The 17,204-nt window shown below is 40.0% G+C and overlaps 2 protein-coding genes across 4 annotated transcripts in view; one reads left to right on the top strand and one right to left on the bottom strand.

Annotated features, from left to right (window-relative positions):
* Positions 1-17,204, bottom strand: part of sh3rf2 (SH3 domain containing ring finger 2) — a 102,804-nt gene that overhangs the window by 64,403 nt on the left and 21,197 nt on the right. The gene's annotated exons all lie outside the window — the stretch shown is intronic.
* The window catches only part of grxcr2 (glutaredoxin and cysteine rich domain containing 2), a 65,490-nt gene continuing 61,192 nt past the window's right edge, over positions 12,907-17,204 (top strand). Inside the window, exon 1 of one of the 2 annotated variants that reach the window (XM_062970404.1) lies at positions 12,907-13,000. The gene's annotated coding sequence lies outside the window, so the exon portion shown is untranslated. Of the gene's footprint in view, positions 13,033-17,204 lie in introns of both variants that reach the window. The other variant, XM_062970403.1, reaches the window with a different exon arrangement.

The raw sequence follows: 17,204 nt of genomic DNA, 5'->3' as shown, positions 1-17,204 counted from the left end.
ACAAACCTCTCTATTTTACCATTCTCAGCACTTTGGTATGGGCACGTTTTCCTATGTTTGATTCCTTGACTTTGCAAGAATCTTTGCAAACTGTGTGATGTAAATTCACCCCCCCCCGTCTGTCTGCGAGGCCTTTACATCAACTCCGAACTGTCTTTTCATGTAAGCAACCGAGTTCTTAAAAATTTCAAAAACTTCACTCTTATTCTTTAACAAAAAGCTCCATGCAAAATTAGAATGGTCATCAAGAATACACAAACAATAAAATGCCCCTCCTTTGCTAGGATGGAATGGACCTATCAAATCTGCATGCACCAACTTGACCGTAGCTAGAGAGCTTCTCCATTTCTGTGCTCTCCCTGCAAGCTCAGATTACCAACTGACAAACCCAGCCATCTGCCAGCAAACCGATACATTGTTTGAGGTGTGGCTTGCCTCTGCAAAAAGCCCAGCTCCCTTTCTGCAGAGATCCCTTGCAAGCAACTCTGCAAGGATTTCTTTACACACACACACATAGCAATTTGGTGCAATAACTTCAACCACACATGAGGCACAGAGCCCACCAGATCCCATCACATGATGTCAATCTTCTTCTGGTGGGGCTCTGTCGTGAGAGGCAGTGCCGGTAACATGGCAGACTTCCTTTGTTGCATAGGAAACAATGGGGGGGGGGAGCCAGGTGGCAACACTCCCCCCATGGGATGAGGTAGGGGTGATGCAGGGTATGGGGCGATGGGTTCTCCACGATCCATAGTTAATCTCCCCACTATCACCTGAGATGGGGACCTGCATGTGATGAGGTCTCTAGTTTCAGGTTTTACAAAATTTCTTTGCTTAAATTTTAAATGTGTCTAGGTGCCTTCAAGTTCCCTTTCAATTTATGGCAACTTCATGAAATTGATAAGAATTACTTAAATAAAAAGTACTCAGAGGTAGTTTGCCATTGAGTTTCCCTGTGATGTAATATTAGAGACACTATTAGATATTAGACCTTTGGTGTCTGCTGGGATTTAGGTCCAGAATTCATTGCTGACTGTTTCTGTCTTGTGAAATCAGTAGAAAATGAAATGTCAGATTTTGATTTACGATCATAGATCTTTTTGTTTCCAGTGTTTGATTTCCCATCAGGTTGATAACAAGTGCCTAAGTGATGAAGGACAAAGACAAGAACAGAAAGGCAGTGAGTTTATAGGTAGAGGCCTCTAGAGTAACTAAGACAACTATTGGGAGGACGGGAGGATCAGATTGTGCAAGGCCCAGAAAACATGGTCCCTTCAACTTTGTACCCCAGTCCCCAGGTATCAGAGGGTTCTGTCACATCCTCCCAACTTAGCATAACTTAGAAATGTTTTGTACTGATACTAAAGGCTGAAAAATTCAAGGGCCTTAATTAGAGCCTATACATCATTCTTGTTTTGTGTACTTCCTGATTCATAACCTATGCATGCTACTCTGAATTTGTGGCCCTCCAGGTAAGGTTGGGGTGCACTTGCCACTCACTGTGCTGGCTAAATATTGGGAAATAGTGAATTCATCAACATCTTTGTGGGGCATACAATCTCCACACCATTCTAATACACATAGGTTTCCCCAATTACTGTGCTTGTCAGATGCCTTTGCTCATCTTATAGGTATGTTTGGCTCCCTCATTAGGCAGATTTTTGATGTCTTGAAAGGGCAACACATTATTATTTGTTTTGATATTATTGTGTTTTTACAGACAGGGATAAGGAAGAGTAACTGTAGGACTTTCTTCTCCATATACCAAAGTTACATAGTTGGCACTCAATATTATACACATTGACTTGATTGGAAGGAGATACCATTCATTTTTCTTTTTTATCCAGGCAGAAGATTCTCTTACACTAATTGCAGAGTTTTCTTCTTCATTGATATAGATGGGCCAACTCTTGTGGGAATGAGAGGGAAAGTCAAGACCTTTTGTTGCAACATATCTTTGAAAATGGTGGGAGCTGAGGGCTTTTATGTCCATGAGGTGATGAACCTTCTTCAGAATGAAGTCAGAACCTTAAAGGAGTTATCCAAAGTGTTGAAATCAGCTTAGGGAAAGGGTTCAGCATAGTGAATAGCTTCAGACTAAATCCCAAAGCAGATTCGCAATCACACTGAAATATATGTCACCAACTGCCAATGTCCAAAATGGAGCAAGAATAATGTGTTGTCAAAGGCTTTCATGGCCGGAATCATAGGGTTGTTGCGTGTTTTTTGAGCTGTATGGCCATGTTCCAGAAGTATTCTCCTCTGACATTTCACCCACATCTACCGCAGGCACCCTCAGAGGTTGTGAAATAATACTTCTGGAACATGGCCATACAGCCCAAAAAACACACAACAACCTGGAGCAAGAATACTTTCTGAGCAGCCAAAACCAACACTTCAGAACTCATGGGGTGTCTTGTAGTAGTGCTAGAAGCAACATAGTTGCCTTGTAAAAAGTGCAGATTTTTCAGAATGACCAGATCTACCTTCCAGGATGGGCCTCCAGACATGGGAGCTTGACTTTGTCTTTGTATGATTATGTTAATTGCATAATACTGAGGCTGTAGCAAATAACATAACCATATGAAGGAGTTGTATGCTTACTAACAACATCCTATGAAGTATAGCTCTGCACCCCTGTTTTTCAGTTCCAGAGTCTAGATTATGTATGGTTATCCTTTGCCAAGGGCATTGCTGTTACTCACTGTAAAATCAGAGTGGGAAGAATCTCATTATTGAAACCACGAGTGTTGTGGAATCTGTCTCTTTCGGTAGGGGGAGGGAGGAGAATTCAAACCTATTTTTACCAGTTTCCATAGTAAAATGACTGCCACGTTACTGTACTGAACTGTATCCTATTTTATCCACTAGAAAAATTTCAATTTAATATCAGATAGACCAGAGCATTTAGATTGCTGGAGCAAACACAGAGAGCCTTTGCTGTATTCACTGTTGCATTGGAAATCTGAGAGCAGCCATGCATCCCTTCCTTTCTTTTCCATCCCACCCCCTGCAGAGGCATAGCTGAGATAAGCAGGAGCTGTTTCCTGTGTACCCAGAGGCTGTATGCCTAGGCCTCCCTTGGTGCACCAAGTAGGGATGATAAGGTGCTGCATTCACTCAGAAAAAAAAGGTTGATATTGCCAGAAAGGGACTAGAACGATACAGGCAGATGGAAACACTAGGCAGCATGCAAGTCCTTCTGGTGTGCCTCATAAAAATTAAATAGGCACACAGCAGCTTCATTTATATGACTGTCATCATAAGCAAGAAGTTTGGATGGTAACCTGGAAAACTAAAATGTAAGCCAGTTACAAAGTTGGACGTGTTGCATTGCTAGGTACAACTTACTGAGTATGCATTCCTGTTGGCTATGAAAATGATTTGGCACATTTATGTGTTTACAACAGGTAGTGATTGGGCAAAACCACATAATCCTTAAGGGCCTTAGGGCCACAAAAACCAGCTGGGTGACCCACATGAAGTCCGTGGGCCATACTTTGCCTAACGCAGAACCAACTATTATTATAAGTAGCAGTAGTAGTCAAATTTATATCCTGCTTTTTTTCTCCCAAAGGAGATCCAAAAATATGTAATCTTTTTTAAATGTAAGTTTCCTACTTCCCAGCTCAGGTACTACAGACCATAGCCAGGTAGCTTGTGGTTTTTATAGTTCAACTTTACTCTCTTAACCCCAGAAACACAACCTCTATCTTTTTTGGTTTTACATCAAATGAGAAGAAAGGCTATTTTCAGTTTTCAGTGGTTCGCAAACATCACAAACAAACTGGAACACGTGGCAGCAATCATGTAGCCTTGCAGATATCAGTGGATTGTCTCTCCCATTGTCCTTCACCATCAATGAAGCTGATTCTCGCCTCTGCTTTGTAACAAAAGAAACTCAGATAGACAGAAACTAAAATTCATGCTTGCTTTGGCGGAATTAAGCCCTGCTGGATCCAGTGAACTTTATTTTCAAGGCTTGAATCCTACTAGTTGTCAAAACAAAGGAATTGTGGCTTCCTTCCCCTTTGGGCCAGACTTTATGGACTGTGCTATTCCTCACATGGACCAATGACACCCACATGACCCTTGGTGCAATCCCCTCCCCACCACAAAGGCTCACAGGGAACACTATGTGCTCTGCTTAGCCCTCCCCCACTCTCCTGGAACAGAGGTGCCAGTTAATACTGTCACTGCTCTTTTCATTGATTCAATGGGTCTATATATTGACTTTATTTCTAGTCTAGTAAGGATTGTTAAGTGTCTATAGCAGAAACATCAAGGATTGTTAGGTGCCTTGAGAAATGAAGAATAGTGCAAGGCTTGATTCAGTACAATGCAACTTTTGTCAAGAAATTGAGTTTTTTTAAAGGGGTTGTGTTGACTAGCTATATTGGTGCTGGATGGTGAGAGAGAAACAGTAAATCACTATGTGAGCAATTTAGACATATTTAAAAAGAAGAATACACACACACACACACACACACACACACACACACACCAGACTGATTTACTGTCATTTTTAACAACGAGCATTGGTATCCTCTTGAGTGCCTCTCAGGATTGATAAGTATAAGCTTATTGAAATTTATCCAGATCAAACAAGTATAAACACAACAATGGCTTCAGAAATGGGATGTGCTTGAGGGCCAGCTCTACTATTTGGCAAAGAAAGGTTATTGAATAAAGTGGGAATTGTTGTGCAGCAGCAGTGACTAATGTAGGTGATATTCTTGGAGGACTGCACCATACAGCTTTTGAGCCTCCCCAAATTAGCCTTCTGCTTCATCTGTAATGGAGGACATTATTATATTATTCATGTATTTCTTGTCTTGGATCCAGAATTGAAAATTGTCCATGTGAGTGGCTGAAATAGTAAAACCTTTGCTCTCTAATAGTTTAATATACACAATTTTTGTTTCATGCACAAAATTATTAAAATATTGTGTATAACATTACCTTCAGACTATGTGTATAAGATATACATGAAACATGAATAAATTTTGTGTTTAGACTTGGAACCCATCTACAAGAGATCTCATTATGCAAGTATTTTGAATCTGAAAGAATCTGAATTCTGGACACTTCTGGCTACATGCATTTTACAGACGAGACATTCAACCCATGCTACAAACTCCAGTGCCCATAATAAGATTTTTATATCAATTACTCTATTTATGGCACGGTCTTATATGAAGTTTCTTCAGTTCAGTATAGTTTATTTGTGCACAGTTGGCCTTCCACATTTGTTGATTTGACTTTTGTGGGTTTGATTACTTGCAGATTTGATTAAAATGTTCTCTCTATGAATCTTTGGGTCCTCCATTGTGATCATAGATTTGTGCTGGAGGGCTTAGAGATTCCCAGAGGGGTGTTCTCTTAGGTAAAAAGCACAGTTTTATTCACAATGTTTCTATTTTTACGGTGGTCCTGCATTCCTACCCCCAATGAATATGGAGCATGTTAATCTGTATTCATCCTAGTCTTCAAATTATGTGTAGAGCAATTTTGCAGACTGATCTGAAAGACGACTTGTGCACACATGTTAGTCTGAAGACTAGATCTGGGCCACCACAAATAGATCCAGGCTGTCTAATCTGATATGAATCTATGGTTATAAAAGGAGATTGTTTCATGAATTCAGCAAGTGTCTTATTGAAAAGAAAGCCCATTTCTTTATTCTGTGGTAGTGCTGAGCTATTACCACCCATTAAAGGATCACACTTAGAGTATATCATGACTTTAGGGTGTGTGCACACACTCTTCAACACAAGATGACCCCAAAGGTTTAGCATAAGTTTGGGGGGAACACAAAAAATGTAAGGAAAGAAATCATTATTGCACAAGTACAGCTTGCTAGGCTCCTTCTTTTAGAAACTTTGTGAATGGAGGAAACAAACAATTCAACAAGAACAAGCCTTGTCTCCCTTGTTCTTATTTTTAATGGCTAGATGATTAGCTTCTCAGGCAAACCTGTGGTTTCATTTTATGTTTTGGAATGCCATGCGCAGGTAAATATTTTAATAAGAACTAGCTCCAGGGTTTTAAGTATAAAATAACTCTTTTATGACTAATATCACACTGTGATATTATGGTTTGTTCATACTAGAGTTACTGGTGACAAATCCCTGAGCTAATATGGGCTGTACAGAATATATTGGGGTGGGGGGTACAGTCCGAGAGCCATCTGTTACTCCTACAGACCTGTTTTTGGACACCAGAGTTCCTTGGAATCAAATATTAGGTGGTGGTGGGGGACAAGAAATATTTTTGCATCCAAATTTTCGCAGATCCTTTCCCTAATAGCACATTTCCTAAAAAGGGGGCTCTCCTGAGCCTAAAAAGATCAAATAAAAGCCAAAAAACATAGAGAAATTGCCTTCCTAAATTTGGGAGTAAACAATGCCTTTTTCGGAGGTGTATGCATGACCCTCCAAGATTCCTTGGAAATGTCAATGCACCCTTATAGCCTGCTACAGTTATGTAGTTGTGTTATAGCATATTTTCCAACTTGCTTCATATATTGTATATGTTCCTGTGGATCTAAGCATTGGGAGAATCTCACTACATAGTCATTTTGCCACCCCCACCCCCCAAAATGATTATAGTCTGAAACTTTATAATAAGCAGGCCCTTATAAAGATAAGTTTCTTATTTGAGGGCCAGAATGCCTTACTGGAAATGGGAAGGCTTTTCCTTTTTGTAGATTGAACAGGATGCCAAAAAGCCTGCATTTTGGGATAGGAGTCCTTCATTAAGACTGAAATTTATGAATGTGAACAATATTGTTTTACATAGAAATAGGTGGTTAGGTTAAGTAAAACCAATGTTTTGATTTGATATTTAGATAGAACACAAACTTGCTAATAGCAACTTCCTGATTGTCGAACTTGTACTTCATGAATTTTGACTGCTTTTATATTTCTGTTTGGAAAACCTGGCAAGACTAGCAGAAATAGCAGAAAATGAGTCTCCATGACAGGAAAGAGCTGGTGCAGCGGTAGGTGTGGTCACCTTGCTGTTGCCCGTGGAGGAAGCTCTGCAGCAGGGTCAGCACAAGGATCTTTGAAGCTTCATTGTGTTTTCCCCCCGCCAACTGAGGTGGAAGCACAGAGAAGATCTCATTAATGTTGGTTGTTCCACCTGTAGAGTATTATTGTTTTTTTGTTGTGTGCTAAGCCATTTCCGATCTATAGAGATCATAAGATGAACATTTCACAGGGGTTTCCTTGCAAGATTTATTCAGAAGAGGCACCAATGTTACACTTCATTAGATGGCATGTAAAAACATCCTTGCTCTACAAGATTGCAGTGGGCAATTTGTGCTTCTGCATGTCTTATCTATGTGGCTTATCTTGGTTATTGCTGTGTGTGTGCTTCTGTCTTAACTGACTTCCCTTACTTTTTCCAACACTACTTTCAATTTCCTCCCCATAGAAAAGAAGATGTAGAAATACCTTAAAACATTGGATCCAGCACTTGCACAACAAGAAGCTGGAAATGTAGATGATTCTGAAAGACCAAGAAAGGATTCTCTGTAGTTCATTTGATCTGGATTACTGTCAGGTGAACCTGAACAAAAGTCCTTTGGGTCACTTCTATGCAATTTTCTGACCTGGCTTAAAAGGGTTATGAGACAACACAAGGGACCTGAAACAAGATGTGGAGTGCTTCTGGTCAGGGTTGGATCCACTTTATCCCATTCCCCCTTAACTCATTTCCACCTCCCTCAGTACCCCTATGCACTGACCACTGAGCACAAAGAACATGAAGAATATTCACAAAAGTTGTCATTCACAGCAAGACACTGCCAATAGTCTGCCAGCCTCCATCAAGAGCCTGCTGGGAAAGAATCAGTCTCCACAAAAATTCTTGCCACCAGCATGGGAACAAGCTAGAGTCTTTTTCATATTGTGCAATTATATTGCTTTGATATGAATTTAACTACCATGGCTTCTATGGAATCTGGAGTCTGTAATTTCAGGAATATTTAGAATTCTCTGCCAGGCAATTCTAAGAACTTTCTAAAACTATAAATCCTAGGATTCCATAAAATGGAGTCATGGCTGTTAAAGTCAGATCAAAGTGCTATAACTATGTAGTATGAATGAAGCTTTCCTAGAGGTTTCTGTCATCACTTCACAAAATGTATCTGCATAAAACAACTACCTTGACACTTTCCAAAACAAAGCATAAAAAACCATGGCAAGTACAGAAAAAATGGGCTGACTGGTGAAAAGACTGCTGTTTTGCACAATCAACTATGGTGGCTATTGTAGCTTTGTACAAAATTGTACAAAAATTGCTTTTGTCAACATGTATTATTGTTCTGTGCCTTCAAGTTATTTCTGAGTTATGGGGACTCTTAGGTGAACCTAACATGGTTTTTTCTTGGCCAGATTTGTTCAAAGGAGGTTTGCCTTTGCTTTCCTCTAGCTGAAAGGGTGTGATTTACACAAGGCCATACATTGGGTTTCCATGGCTGGGCAAGAATTCAAACCGTGGTCTCCAAAGTTTTAGTGTAACAGTCAAACCACTTCACGAACACATCTTGTAGGCAAAGAAACAAAATCTGTGGTTTCTCAGTTTCGTGTGCAAAAAAGAGACAAAGATTTAAATCCCTGCTAAGTATGTAAAGTAAAAACAGGGATTTTTCTAGGATTACTCCTTCTCCAATAGTTTTTATTCCCTAAATAATTTTTGTATTTTATAACTTTTGAGCTTTTCCCAAACCTACAGACACCTTTCCTTTGTGTGTGGTGAGTGGTACATAAACAATTTACTACTTATGCAATAGCATTCAAAGACTAAACTTCAGGAATGAAGGGAATGATGTCAATAATGTTTGAGACAGATTAAATGACAACTGCGTTATTCTTTTACAAAAACAGGCAGATCTTTAAAATTCTACTCAAGCATAATATAAAACCCCAAACCAATTCATTGCACATGCAAATCTGGAGATTAAAGTAACTAAAACATTACAGAGATTAGTTGACAACGCTGAAGTATTTGTAAGTGGAGACCTTGAGCAAGATTGAGTTTTTAGATTGTGTTCATTGTGGTAGGTGACAAAAGCTTGAGCTCACAACTACAGAAGGAATGTTAGCTTATATATCTGCCACCCTGGGGTTTTTAATCAAAACTCAGAGACCCTTCCCTTATTTATAAAGGATTCATAGGATAACAAAATGTGCTACTGTCTATTTCTTATATGAAGCAATGTGAAATGTATTTCTGTTTTAACTATTCTAGAAGAGGTTAAGCATCTTTCACTCAGCTTTTCTGCCATCTTGTTTCTTGATGCAGACAAGATGCTTCTAGGACCTATCCTATAACCTCCCCCATGGTATGTCCCCTGAATCTAGTACAAAGAATGTCACTGCTTCTGAACATGGAAATTCTACCTTGCTGCTTACCCAAGGACTTGTTGAATCTGGCTATTTTAAATTAGTGGCCATACCAGTTCCTGAGCATTGACTGAACTCTATACATTAACTACATGCCATGCCGAGTGAAATAATACTTCCTTTAGTTTCTTCTAAGGGCGGTTCCACACAGGGCTTTAACCCAGGCACAATCGCGTTTCTTAAACCCGATTGCACCCAGGTTGAATTCCAGACACCTCCTCCCAACATCCGTGCTTTCCTGGATGCAGGGTGGGGGTTTCCAGCCAGACACAAAACAAGCTGCCTCACAAAAGCCTTTAAAAAAGTAAATAACTTACCTGGCCACCATTCTCCCTTCTTTGGAGCTCTGGAGAAGGGCGGGGAGGAAAGTGGCTCCTGACACCCTTCTCCTGTCACATTATTTCTATGTGCCAGGAGAGCTCCGGAGAAGGGGGAATGGCAGCCGGGTAAGTTACTTATTTTTAAAAAGTCTTTTCTGGGGGTTTTGGGAGGGGGTGGGGGCTTTCTTAAGACAAATGTGTGAATGGGCACTGGAAGCTGTGTTACACGATCTCCAGTACCCATCCATACAACGCCTGCAACTGGAAAGACCCAGATCTTCTGAAAGACCTGGGTCTTTCCAGCTATCAAATTACTTCAGCACAAAGCAGGGTTTTCCTGCTTTGTCCCTAATGAATTCAAATCAAATCAAAATCTTTATCACAGTCATAGGCCAGCATAAGTGGGGTACAGTCTCATAAAACCATGTTCATAAAATCTAAAAGGATATAAAAACAAAGGTATATTGAAGGCTTAAACACAAAACTCTTTACAGAAGGGATTGGACTAAAAAGGGAGATCGGACTAAAAAAGAAACCTAATGAATTCATTTTTACCTGAGGTGTCATTTGGACACCCTAGGGGAAAACACAGAGGGTGCGCATTTTAGGTGCTGTCTGGATGCCTCCTAAGATAGTTGTCTCCCTGTTCTTTATTCCATGTACATGAATTTGTTGGAGTGGCAAGTGAATTTTGCTTCAGTATGGCAATAAAGAGCCCCGGTGGCGAAGTGTGTTAAAGCACTGAGCTGCTGAACTTGCAGACCGAAAGGAGCGGCGGGAGCGCCCGCTTTTGCTCCAGCTTCTGCCAACCTAGCAGTTCGAAAACATGCCAATGTGAGTAGATCGATAGGTACCGCTCCGGCGGGAAAGTAACGGCACTCCATGCAGTCATGCCGGCCACATGACCTTGGAGGTGTCTACGGACAACGTCGGCTCTTCGGCTTAGAAATGGAGATGAGCACCAATCGTGACTGGACTTAACGTCAGGGGACAACTTTACCTTACTTATGGCAATAAAATAGTTTCTTCCAACAAACCCAACACAATTGGCCATTTAGAGGATTGAAAATGTGATGTGTATCCTACACAGCCCTGCCCTCCAAAAAAAAAAAGAAGAATTAGCAGGGGGTCTAGGAGGAGCAAGCAGAAATCTATTAATTCTACCACAAACACCTCGCTCTGCAAATGGTAGGGTCTTCTCTCTTCCAACTTCTAACATTATGAGAGGTAGAGAAGTATCTCAACAAAAATTACCTTCCAGATTAGTTTTTATTGGGCAATCATCCTGCCTTATTCAACAAATTTGAGGAGAGGTCCTACTGTCACCAGCAATAATCTCATGTATTTCCTGCCACGTTCCTATCTTTTTGAAACAAAAACAACTAAGCAGGAAATGTTGTGCAGGGAAGTCCAAACTTTAGCCAATGAATTTAGCAAATGAAAGATTGAATAATATTTTGAAGACTTTTTGGAGATGATCATGCCTTTCAGATCAGCATCAGACAAGTTGAGGGAAACTGCAGTGTTCTCCTATCAGTTTATGAATTTTTGGATATTGTCCCATAAAAAATATTGTGAATAAGGGTTTGATCATTTAACCTATGCTGTCACCTATATAAAAATAGTCTGTGTCAGCTGCTCAGTTTGTTGGAGGCTACCAGTTCATAGATTACTCACAAGGAAATCTGGATTTATCAGGAATGCATGCTCAGCAGGTGTCAGAACCCTGGCAGCAGAGCACCAATAACCATACGCAGAGGCCAATCTCTATCTAATATCTTTATTAAAGAAATATATAAAAGCAATAAAAACAAGTGAAGAATATAGTTCAGAAGCAGACCTTTCAAAAGAGGTCAAATATAGTCCAAAAATGTATTGTCCAATAAAAGATATTAGAGTTCAAAGTTTTAATCCACTTGACCGAAACACACACTTTGCCAAGCAATAGTGTGGGGAATTAGCAGAGTCCTAGAGTTCAATGAAGCTTGACAACAAGGCTGGAATTAAACTTGATTCTTGGCTAGATTCATAACTGGAACAAAGGCAAAACATGAGCGTGGAGCAGGGTCCGTGGTAAAACTGCAAGGCTAGGCAAGGCTTGAAAACTTGATCCGAGAAGCAAGGAACTGGGGTACGAAGTCCACACACGATCTCTCTCCTGAAGCTGATCAATTGACTCCGCAAAGAATTCCTCGCGTCAACCACCTATATTGGGTCTCGTTTTCCCGCCAACAGAACTCTTTCCCTAGAGAACGAGAAGCGAAACCCAACTCTGTCCAGATGTGTGACTCCTTAGAATTTCCCAAGGGAAGCAAGCCTAATCAGCTTGATTTCTGGCAGCAATGCGTAAACTCCTCTGTTGAGCTTCTCTGATTCCCCTTTCTCTGGAATAAGATTCTTTTCTGGGAAACGGGGGGGAGTTCTGCCCAAGGCCTGTTTGGCTGAATTCTTGAGGACAAACATCAACATCCTGCAGGTGAAGAGACTCCGGCTCTTGCTGAACCGGCGAAAACCCCATGTTTTCCTCTTCGTCTGCCACAATAGTACTAGGAACAGGACTACAAGGCCCATGAGTCATCACAGCAGGTCTCTGTGGGAGATTAATACCTTCCTAACAAATTTCTGAACTGCTGAACTTGCTAACCAAAAGGTTGGCAGTTTGAATCAAGGGAGCAGGGTGAGCTCCTGCTGTTAGCCCCAGCTTCTGTCAACCTAGCAGTTTGAAAACATGCAAATGTGAGTAGATAAATAGGTACCACTCCGGTGGGAAGGTAACAGCCCTCCATGCAGTCATGCCAGCCACATGACGTTGGAAGCATCTATGGACAACATTGGCTTAGAAATGGAGATGAGCACCAACCCCAGAGTTGAACATGACTGGACTTAATGTCAGGGGAAAAACCTTTAACTTTACTAACAAGAAATAAAGAAACTCTGGAACTTGGTAACCTCTTTCCAAAAACAAAGCATGTGAAATTCTCACCCATCCCTTGCAGTTACTCCTTTAAGGTGAGAAATGGGATGAGGTTGAGTGAGTATGGTTTGATTTTTTTCTGTCAAACACTCCTTGTGGGTTAAAAAAAGCAATATATGATGGTGTTTTCTTGGCTGTCATGGTTGAAGAAGCCTTAGGGGTAGAAAATGACTAATTAACTTTATTTTCATTTTCAGTAGTTCACTGGGTCACTGGAACTGGCTGTTGCAGAAGTGTTGAAGTGTCACAAAAATTCAGCAGGAAACCATGTTGGTGTGAAAACAGAACATCGGGTAAGGCAGGTAGAAAAATGCAGGGAGAAAAGGTGAGAGGGGCTGCAAAAGGGAGGTTTGGTTTCAGTTTATCCTGTCCACTATAGTTTTGCTATCTTAATTTGGTGGCAAGCTATGATGAAAGGAAATGGAAGTATATATGTGTGTGTGTGTGTGTATTGTTGGAGACTTGGGAGCACTGGAAGGCTGCAAATGGAGGCTTGATGGTCACATATGATCTTTAGGCAGCACATTTCCCAACCCTATATTATTCTTTCACTTTGCTACCCCTTCTTTTGCTTTTCTCTTTGCCTTTCTACAACTTGCATATGTTCAACTTCAGCCTGCCACCTCGTCTTATCCCTGGGGAAGGCAAGGCCACGAATCCTACTAAGTAAATTGCATTCCAAGTTTATTTGACTTTCTCATCCCTTTGTCATTGATGCTCCCTCCTTGTGACATGTTATAATTTGGGCAAATCCTCTCTTGTTGTGGCAGTGAAGTAGACAAGCATTAATTATGCTGACTTGTTCTTTAGTTCTTGTTCCTTTTATTTTGCAGGCATCTCACTTGCTGTTTACATGTCTCCTGTCTTTCTTTCTACATTTTAGATGCCATTTTAACATTGTATTTTCTGCTCCACTCCTTTTCATACATCCCCTAACCAAATGCACATTAAAAATGCTTGTTCCCCAACTGTACTTAGACATCTCCCAATGGATAAAGAAGGCAAAATTTGCTTAACTTTTAAACAAGTCCTATGCCAGTACAGAATGTTTTGCAACCCTCAATTTCGCACTAACTACACACTCAAAAAGCAGTAGCAGGCCATCCTGGCTCTCCGGCTGTTGAATTCAGACTTTCAAGCATATCCATTAAAATGTGAAGAAGCTCTTTGATCTCCTAATTCCTTGTCACCTGAGGATCCAAAAGAGACAATCTTTGCAACACACCTCAAAACATCCTTGAGGCAGAAACTTTTCTTAAGAAGAACACACCTGTGATACCATAGACCAGATCAAAATCTCTTGCTAAATATGTATTGATTCTCATGGTGAAATGTCATGATCTAACAGGACATAATTAATAATTTCTCATTGTGTTGTAACTTTAAAAATTAAGTTCCAATTAAAACACCTTAAATCCCTTTCACACTACACAGTTACAGATCAATGATTTTACTTTCTGGATATGGTGCTATTCTGTGGAAGCCTGGGGCTTGTAGAGTCATGGCCAGCAGTTTGTCTGGCTTGGCTTGGCTGCTGCTGGGTGTTTTGAAAGGGTTAAACTGATTGGGATACTTGGAAGGGATCAAGCTGACCTTTTTCCCAGAGGAATGCATCATAGGCTGCTGTGATGATCTGTACAGACTTGATGAAATAAGCAACAGCTGAAATCTCTGGATAAATAAGGGTTCTGGAAGCTTTTTGGTAGCTGTGACATTGTTGTACTTTGATACGTGTGACTTGGACTGTGGTTGTTACCCATCGATTAAACTCTGGAACCTAAGATTGTTCCTGTAGTCCTGTTTTGGACTCCACTGCTCTTGAAACCTTGTCATGGACCTTATTGTTACCTGAACCCTGGAATTTTAACCTTGGGCCTAATTGTTGATTTTGTTGACGATTTTGCTTGTTTCTTCGCTGATATTTAATCACACGTTTGCTAATGATCTGACTTCATGAGCTTCTGCTTGGGCAAGAGGTATTTCCATATCTTCATATGCAACATTCTCTCCCTTTAGTCTCTCAGTAATTGACAAAAATGTCTTGTCATATGCTTTATGTATTTGCTTTGCAGTAACCATTGCTGTAACTAGAATGGTCTCAAGTGGCATTTGATGTAATTGCAGCAATAACCTCACTTTCCAGGAACAGCACTAGTATACAGACCTCATCTTTCAGAACAGACTGACAGGTGGGAATATCTCTCTGCATTAAAGAGAAACCTAGGGATCATCTACAAGTGTCTGAAACTACAGTACCTGGTATTTATATTGTCATTTAGGTGGCAATTGGATGCAAGTGGAGTGAAGGGGAGGGGGAAATCATAGGGAAGAGCCTGCCCAACGTTGATAATTAACAGCCATTTCCTTTTAACAGACATTCGATGTATGGATTATAAATAATGGAATATTTTAAAAAAGAGAAACTTTCTGGACCATTGGTGATATAAATATTTCAAGCAGATGTTCTTTGTACGACTAAAATAGAGTAATTGCAGAATTTGAGCTTTAAAAGGGAATCTTAGACTGAGTGCAAAAAATTAAATAGATGTGGACTTTTTAATGAAAATTAAAAAGGAAGCAAGCATTCATCACAACGGACAAGAGCAATTACTTTGCACAGGGTGAAAACACATTGGACACTAGCAATAAGAACAATGTTATGCTATGAAAAGCTCTTTCAGTCAAATTATTTCTGTCTGCATTCTGAGTGCTGTAAACAGAGGATGGATTTGGAACTGCATTATATGGCCAGTGTAGACCCATATAATGCAATTAAGTGCAGTTAAACTGCATTATATAACAGTGTAGATCCAGCCAGAGGCTTCATTGAGATTTATGATATGAGATTGCCATCTGGTGGTAAAAAATAATTGCTATCTAACAACAACAACAACAACAACAACAACAACAACAACAACAACGAACATGGCCACACAGCCCGAAAGACAACCCTGTGATCCCGGCCATGAAAGCCTTCGACAACACATTGAACAACGAATTTGCTTAGCTCTGTTTTTATAATGAGCACTGGGATGAAATTCAAGACTGAAGTGAGTGAGTGAGGAAAAGGATCAATGAAGCTGCCTTCAAAATCAGGCATATCACAAAAAACATCGAAGGATTTGAAATCAAATTGCACATGTCAACAATGGAAGTTGATAGAAAACAGGACTTGAAGCAGGAATTCATAAGCGACCTGATGTGAGTAATCACCGACTCAAATGACAGCAGAATTAAAGCAAATAAATAGAAAAATGCAAATTTGGAAAGAAAAGATGGAAAAATGGACAGAGAACAAGTGCAATGAATGCTCACTTATAAGAAAACAGGCCAGAGATTAAATTTTAGTGTTTTATACAACAGAACACTGATTTAAAAGGAGAGGCAAGAAAAAATGGAAGTGATTTTGAATGAGATAAAAAGAAAAGAAGATAAACTAAAGAAATATCCCTAAAATGTTTTTTTTATCCCAGACAATACTGTGATTGATTAAAGACATGCCATTTAAGAAATGGCAAAAGGATTTTCCAAAGAAGAATGGAAATAGAAGAAACCAAGAGTCAAATTTTACAGGATAACAACAAGAAGCAGGGTTGCACATTGTTTGGTTTGGTTGAAAGACTAGATCAGGTTGAATAATAAGAGATTACTGGAATTAGAAGGGTATGACCTGAGGTTTGGGTGGTATGGATTCTTATGATACAATAGAATTAAAACAAATGAAGGTTTTGATAATTGTTTTGTGAGATGTGTCTTGTTAAGAATATGGAATAGGCAAAAACCGAAATTGTGCCGCCGTTATCTTTATGGTTCTCAATGCAAGAAGTTTTTTTATATAAGGAAGCAATAGAAAATGAAAGATGGTTAATTTACCAAGATCTTTTCGAGCTGAACCAAGAGAAATATGAAATTAAATCTAGTGAGAGTTTACTGTCTGCTGGGCTATTCAGTATTCAGTGGTTCTGTTACTGACAAATAGTTGAGTGATTTAAGCTCAGTCCAAAGATGCCTTTATTCTGCTGTAATTCCACTATAATTCATGTAAAGCCCTGAATCAGTAGGGGAGCTCTCTGATTGGGAATTCTGAAGGTCTTTCTCTAAATGGCCAATCCTAGAGGATGTTGCTATGGATGTTAAAGTGGAATCACAGCACCAATGGAGCTTTTAATAGGTATATTGTCTCTTATGTTTAAAACATGGTTTCTAACCAGAATTGTTCTTTGATTGCTTTTAAAGTTTTGAATCAAGAGTTACAGCTGCATGTTTTATTTAACTTGTTGTGACCCACCTGGTGGGATATAAAACCAACACATAGAGTGAAAAGACCCCCTTCATCTAATTGTAGGATGGGCCTTTTTCAGAATAAAGTAGAATTTCTCCGTGGGGTGGAGGGTGTCCAGATTCATTGGAAGAGTAGTTTTAGAGGAGAGGGTCTAACATTGCCCACTACAAATTGCTGGGCTGTGGCGCAGGTGGGAGAGCAAGCCAGCTGCAATT

This window comes from Anolis carolinensis, chromosome 2 (genome assembly GCF_035594765.1).
Source record: "Anolis carolinensis isolate JA03-04 chromosome 2, rAnoCar3.1.pri, whole genome shotgun sequence".
NCBI lineage: Eukaryota > Metazoa > Chordata > Lepidosauria > Squamata > Dactyloidae > Anolis > Anolis carolinensis.
Note: the sequence above shows the minus strand (reverse complement) of the source record. Positions and strands in the feature narration are given on the sequence as shown.